We start from the raw sequence: 6,859 nt of genomic DNA, 5'->3' as shown, positions 1-6,859 counted from the left end.
AGATAATAGATAGTTGATGCCAGGTGCAGCTAAACTGTCAGGGTTGGTTTTTGAAATATTTTTTTAAACTAGAAAGTGTTCCATAAGTATGCATGTGACTTTTGAGATTTGATATACGAGACTTGTTGAGCTTTTGACGGGGTACCCTTCCTTCTCGGACCGGGGTAACGGAGCAGAGGAGGCTGCTGTTCTGCTAAGTTCTTTATTTCATAGTCTCATAGTTTTCTTGAAGGCAGAGTTCAGAGGGGGTTACATGATAAAGCCAAGCAGCAACAGCAGGCAAAACCAGCCTCTTCTATATGTTCTATATGCTCCATATACTCTATATGCTTTATATACTATACACACTATACTTGATGCACTCTATACAATGTACTATACACTCTATATTTTTTCTTACGGAAGTGTAGATTATATTTGTTAACTGACCAATAAGATTAATACACGATTCTAGTTTTTCTTAACCTATCCTGGCCTGATTCTAACAGTCGTAAGCCTTACACAAGTACTACATAGGTATTACACAGATTTGCGTATGCAGTTTCTATCGGCTCTTATTGTTTATGTGAACAGTCTATCTAAAAAATATGAACAGTGTAATTCTATCTATATTTTGTCTAAAGTAAAGAATTCTGTGAAAAGGTAACACTGCTGCAGCAAGAACTGTGTTTAAGGTCTCTGCTACAGCTTTTTAATGTTTAAGGCACTTAGCATATATTTCTACTGAAGTTAAAAATCTATGTTTCTATTTCACTTTGGTGTAGCTTCATGTATCTCAGCCTGTCCAAAGGTTTAAATTCAATCCCCGTGCTTTGGCTTCCCTCTGGGCCTGAGTCCAGAGGAGCTTTTGCTCCGACAGAGACTAAATCTCTCGCCGGTTTTAGAGTACTGCATTGAAAGTCTGTGCGCTTTCTCTTCTTTCCCTGTTCTGAGCGAGTTCTTTGGAACTTCTTTCTCCATTGAATTTTTTTATTTACACTTCAGCAAAATGTGGAAATAACGTATACAAACACAAGTACAAATACAATCCATATACATGCTGGCGAAAGTCCAATTTACACACGGAGCAATACATGGAAATTCAGTGGCAAACACCAATACAGAACAATACAGGGCAATGCAAGCCAAATACATATCAATACAATAAAACAATGCTACTGTTTCTAGAAAGTTTATTACATTTTCTTTTATTGTTATAAGAAACCCAAAACAGCAACATGTAGAGAACATAACAGTCATCCACCACCCACACCTCCTTTAGCTTACCCACAAACCCACCCTTGCTCTCATCTTGACCGCTCCACTAACCCTCGGCGCTCTATGGGAATGTGGTTCCCAGGAGCCTCCAAATCATCCTGCCTCACAAAACCCCATCGCCGGCACGGTCCGCACCCAAACCTTGGCGATGAACGTCGCCTCGCAGACCGGCCAGGACCGAAGGAAAAAAAACCTGGGGGGGGGAACAAACCTGGCTGGGGTTTTTTTAATTCAAAATTTAAAAATGTGTTGAAAAACCTGAAAGGCAAAAATCTCACATACAACATTAGAACCCATCAACACACATGCTCTCACAGGCAGACAGAAGCAGAAAGACAGACAACTCTCACAGACACACACAGTCACACACTCTTCAGCTTACACACTGACTGCGGCCCTTACTCAAAAAACTCTACGGATGAAGATGCTTCAGCACATCTTCCAGCTGCTGCTCCTCGACATCAAACGGTAGATTCTGGGAAAATTGGTAGCATCAGTGACCACAGAGATCCAAAGCCACCTCAGGGACCTAAGAGACAACATGAGGCGGTCAGTAAGGGGCAGAAGGCTAGGAGTTATCTCCACGCTAGGCCCATACATTTTCTACCCAAAACCCCATAGAAAAGATATGAACCTTTAAGTTTTATAACTGTTCTTCTTAACCATTACCCTGCCAGGGCAGGGCAGCTCCAACTGCAAATAGCACATGGACAGGGTGGTGCACCAAATATAAGCAAAGATGACAAGAGGGCTTGAGATAACTCTCTGGAAGATTAATTCTTGAGCCCGATATGCTTTAAGGCAACAAAACCTACAGAACTACCACAGTCACATGAGGAGGGTCTAATATGCTCCATATAGAAGTCTAAGGGAATAGGATGTGAACAGAAGGCACTACCAAAAGTGAGAAGGAAGATGGATGAGAACATCTCCTGCACTTCCTCTGGTCTCAAAAAGTAAAAATGTAAAGATGCCAGAATAAGCCCAATCTGGGAAAGTACACAAGGAGAGACCCCCCCCCCCCGCTGCCAATACGGCCCAGAACAATGCCGATAAAGCATCAAGACATAACAAAGCCCTAGGACACAGAATAGGGTAGACACATGTTACAGTGGGGATACTGCAACACGCCTATATCAAACCAGGAGTCCCGTGGAAAAGAAATATATATAGACGGATTCTTGCTAGATGTTTCAGAGATGTTTATTTCTCCAGCCGCATGGCCGGGATCTGCCGAGGAACTGTTACAGTCAGCCCCCGAGCTCCTTTGCCTGCGCAGGGAAACGCAAACCAACCAATGGGGAACGAGGCTGACCAGGGGCAGGGAAATCCCGTGCCTCCCTCAGGGCTCCCAGGGCTACAGGGCGGGGAAGGGACCCCGACAGACACAAACTACACAACATAGACACAAACTACGTAACACAGAGAGAAGTTAAAACTGCCCAGCAGTTTCACCTGATGGACCCAAGATTCCTGCTGCAAGATGAGCCAGAAAGTGATGATGCCAAAGGAAAGACGGCTCTATAGCAATAACACGTGACAGTGAAACAACTCCTTACGAGAAGTTAGTGCCAAAGCTGTTAAGAGGATACTCAAGAAGTTCAGTAGGCCTAGAGAAAGAGGTGATGACTGCTGGGCGACCGCTCCGGACCCAAAGGCAGGCTCCTCAGGCAAAAAGATCTGCGATGACATCAAGACTCAAAGCACAAAGCTTGCAAAAACATGGGTATGGAACTGCTCTGCCTGGCAAAGGGTCAGGTGATGCTAAGGAGAAACCCTCTCCCTTTACTTCCAAGGGGCCCATCCCACTACAGCCCTCTCCTCTAAGCTAACTTCAGATTGCCTCCTGTGATTCCAAAGGTTTTTCCCTTCTCCCAACCACCAGTCCCAACACTTAGCTTTCAGAGATGAGAGGAAAAAATCCATCCTCGACAGAAAAGAACACGTGGGCGCTGTGGACATCAGTACATTCCCTGTAGTCTGCTTTGGAGGCTGCGAAAATTCTGAAAGAAACTTCAGACTGCAATGAGACGTCCCAAAAATGACCCCTTCTGCAACACCCCCCTCCCTCATAACTGCAAAGGCTAATTGCTTACCGGCCGTTTCCAAACTTCGGCTCCACACCGGCTCATGGTACCTAAGACGACAAAACAGAAAACGTGACTATCACCCTCCAGAAGATTAATCCCCAGGGCTCCTCTACACTGCTGCCCTGGCGCATCTCAAATCTTCACCCGACTCTGGAGGTGGCCTGGACAATACGTGCAAAGTGAAAAGGTACATGCTTGGCACCTCAAAGGACTAAGGCAAAAGACCTGTGACATGAGATGCACAAAAGACAGAGAACGCACAATAGACAGGTGACATGTACCAGGCCTGCTCTGCCCTGCGCACCTCGGCACTGTGATCAAAAGCGAGACTTCAGCTTTATGGGGCCTAAGGGGCCCCTTCTTGGGTATCCCCACCTCCAAATCTGACTCAAAAATACCTCCGGTGAGTGCCAACTCGACACCCCGCTTTCACCCCTACTGTGGGTCACAGGTCTCAACTTACCTCTTTGATGTCTGGGGATGTCAATCTGCCTCGGGTGCAAAAGGCGGCCGCCTCACCATGCAGGCAGCTGGTGCCTTCACCAGGCTGGTTATCTCTTAGTCAGCTACAATAAACAAAACCAAACAGACATCAGTGCATGAACTTAGTGGCACCTAAGCCAAAACCTGTCAATTCTGCCACTCACCGTCTCCTAAAAAGGCTGGAGTCCTCAGGCCGCACGCTCTGGCCGCGCTCCAAGGCCGACACCATCGTTGTAGGGTATACCTGAGTTGAGTGGAGACAAGGTGATGCGGCATTGCTAAAACTTGAGCGGACCCGCACTCCCCCTCCCTCCCTCCCCAACTTATTGCAACTCCTCGGCCGTTGCCAAAGGCAACCTGGATGGTACCCTCACATGGAAAAGGTAAAGGCTTCGTCACAGAGTCCCATGATACTCACAGAGTACTAACGAGGGCAGCGAGACAGATCCGTCGGCCGGTCGGTGAGGGGTACGGCCTAAGACAATGGGACAGCCTGAAACACACAAATGACAATGGATGCTTAGAGCTGTATCAGAACTTACCACCCAAGGAATAACATGTGGTTCTTTCCACCAATGACTTCTTACCTCATTCACTTGACCTTGACTGCTGAGATCTGGCTTTACCTCCTAAGAACAAAGACAAAGAACAATCCTGTAACACAGCCACCATTTATGTTTGCCCTGCAAAGACAAACAGTGACCGACCTTCAGGTGGGAACCCCCTCACACGGTATGGGGCGATCTGGCACGGATTTAATCCGTCTGCATCTGCAAGAAAGTGATGACGAAAGTCAAAGGGCTGCATGAGAACTTCACAGCTCCAGCCATCTTCTGACAATCTAGAAATATCATCTAGAGGCCAAACTACACCCTACATTACAAATTTCAAGTCCCCAAGCCTTGTTCTATTACACCGATATGCCAGGGTATGCAGCAGGGCAGAGCAGCTCTGGGCCAAACCCATGCAGGCACCCATGACAGAGGAGACGACAAACGAGAGGATACAACAAGGAGAGAGAACTCAGGGTGGAAAGCATGACTGCAAGCACATCAAAGGGCTAAGGCAAAAGACCTGTGACACAGGACACCCAAAAGACATGGCATGCACTATAGACAAGTGACACAACATGCACTGCGATTGCTCTGCCCTGCGCACCTCAGCATTGTCATCAAATGTGAGACTTTCACTTTATGCAGGCTAAGGCGCCCCTTCTTGGGTTTCCCCATCTCCAAAGCTGATGCAAAAATCCCTCCCGGCAAGGCCTGACTCGATACTCCGATTTCATCCCCTTGACTTATCTCTCAGACGTCCTGAGATGTGAATCCACCTGGGACGCAAAAGAAGACCGCCTCACCATCCTGGAAGCTCCTACCATCGCCGGGCTTTTGTCTTTTAGACGGCTACAATAAAGAAAACCAAACATCAGTACAGGATCTTCGTGGCACATTGGCCAATCCCCCAACAGTTCCACTACTCACCGTCTCCTAAGAAGGCCGGGGTCCTTGGGCCCCACGCTTTGGCCACGCCCCGCGGCCGATACCATCACCGCAGGGTATACCTGAGTTAAGAGGAGAGGAGGTGATGCGGGACTGGTGAAACTTGAGCGGACCCTCGGTCCCCCACCCTCCCTCCCCGACTTGCCGCAACTCCTCGGCCGTCGCCAAAGGCTACCCAGACGGTACCTTCACATGGAAAAGGTAAAGGCTTCATCGCAGAGTCCCGTGATACTTGCGGAGGACTCAGGAGGGCGGCAAGAGAAGTCTGTCAGCCAGTCGGCGAGGAGTTTGGTGTAATACAAGGGGACTACCTGAAACACACAAATGACAATGGATGCTTAGAGCTGTACCAGAACTTGGCACCCAAGGCATAACAAGTGGTTCTTTCCACCAGTGACTTCTTACCTCATTCACTTGACCTTGACTGCTAAGATCTGGCTTTACCTCCTAAGAACAAAGACAAAGAACAATCCTGTAACACAGCCACCATTTATGTTTGCCCTGCAAAGACAAACAGTGACCGACCTTCAGGTGGGAACCCCCTCACACGGTATGGGGCGCTCTGCCGCAGATTTAATCCGTCTGCATCTGCAAGAAAGTGATGACAAAGGTCAAAGAGCTGCATTAGAACTTCACAGCTCCAGCCATCCTGTATCAGTCTAGGAATACCATCTTGAGGCCAAACTACAACCTACACCACAAATTCCACAGCCCCAGGCCTTGTCCTATTACACCCATACTCCACAGTATGCATCAGGGAAGAGCAGCTCTGGGCCAAACCCACTCAGGCACCCGTGACACAGAAGATGACAAACAAGGGGACACAACAAGGAGAGAAAACTCTAGGCTAGATGATCACAAGGACCGAGCAAATGAGGAATGAGATGACCACGGCGAGACCGACGGTGAGCCAACGAGGCTGCAAGAACCCTGGCAGAGGAGGATGATAACAGAAGGGCTTATTCCAAGAAACGCAAAGATGGATGCCCGGGAATTGGACGGGTGGAATCCTCCAGCTATCTTCACATTCTTACAAGCCTTCATCCTCTATAATGGATCATTGCAGGGCACAGCTGACAATGCAGCTCAGAACAAGACCTGAAAAGACACCCGACTCAACCTCGCTGAAGAGAGACGTGATCCTGATGCACCTCCAAGCTCACGAGTCAAAGGATCAATGGTATCGGCACCACACTGAGGAACACCAAGAACAGAGACGCTAAGAATAATGCCCAGCGTTTGCGATAAGCATCTCAAAGGGCTAAGGCAAAAGACCTGTGACACGAGATGCACAAAAGACAGAGAACGCACAATAGACAGGTGACATGTACCAGGCCTGCTCTGCCCTGCGCACCTCGGCACTGTGATCAAAAGCGAGACTTAAGCTTTATGGGGCCTAAGGGGCCCCTTCTTGGGTATCCCCACCTCCAAATCTGACTCAAAAATACCTCCTGGTGAGGCCCAACTCAACACCCCGCTTTCACCCCTACTGTGGGTCACAGCTCTCAACTTATCTCTTGGATGTCTGGG

The 6,859-nt window shown here is 48.1% G+C and overlaps 1 long non-coding RNA gene across 3 annotated transcripts; it reads right to left on the bottom strand.

Annotated features, from left to right (window-relative positions):
- Window positions 1-1,054: 1,054 nt before the first annotated feature.
- LOC138114606 (uncharacterized) lies at window positions 1,055-3,889 on the bottom strand. Of its 3 annotated transcripts, none has more exons than XR_011152690.1 (5): window positions 3,811-3,889; window positions 3,354-3,394; window positions 2,713-3,260; window positions 1,660-1,786; window positions 1,055-1,450 (listed from the first exon to the last, which is right to left on the bottom strand). It is a non-coding gene; the product is annotated as an uncharacterized lncRNA (long non-coding RNA). The 3 variants fall into 3 exon arrangements; XR_011152689.1 differs by having other exon boundaries at window positions 2,713-3,249; XR_011152688.1 differs by lacking the exons at window positions 2,713-3,260; window positions 3,354-3,394; window positions 3,811-3,889 and adding an exon at window positions 1,892-1,953.
- Window positions 3,890-6,859: the final 2,970 nt, after the last annotated feature.

The sequence above is a fragment of the Aphelocoma coerulescens genome, chromosome 9, assembly GCF_041296385.1.
Source record: "Aphelocoma coerulescens isolate FSJ_1873_10779 chromosome 9, UR_Acoe_1.0, whole genome shotgun sequence".
NCBI classification, from domain to species: domain Eukaryota; kingdom Metazoa; phylum Chordata; class Aves; order Passeriformes; family Corvidae; genus Aphelocoma; species Aphelocoma coerulescens.
Note: the sequence above shows the minus strand (reverse complement) of the source record. Positions and strands in the feature narration are given on the sequence as shown.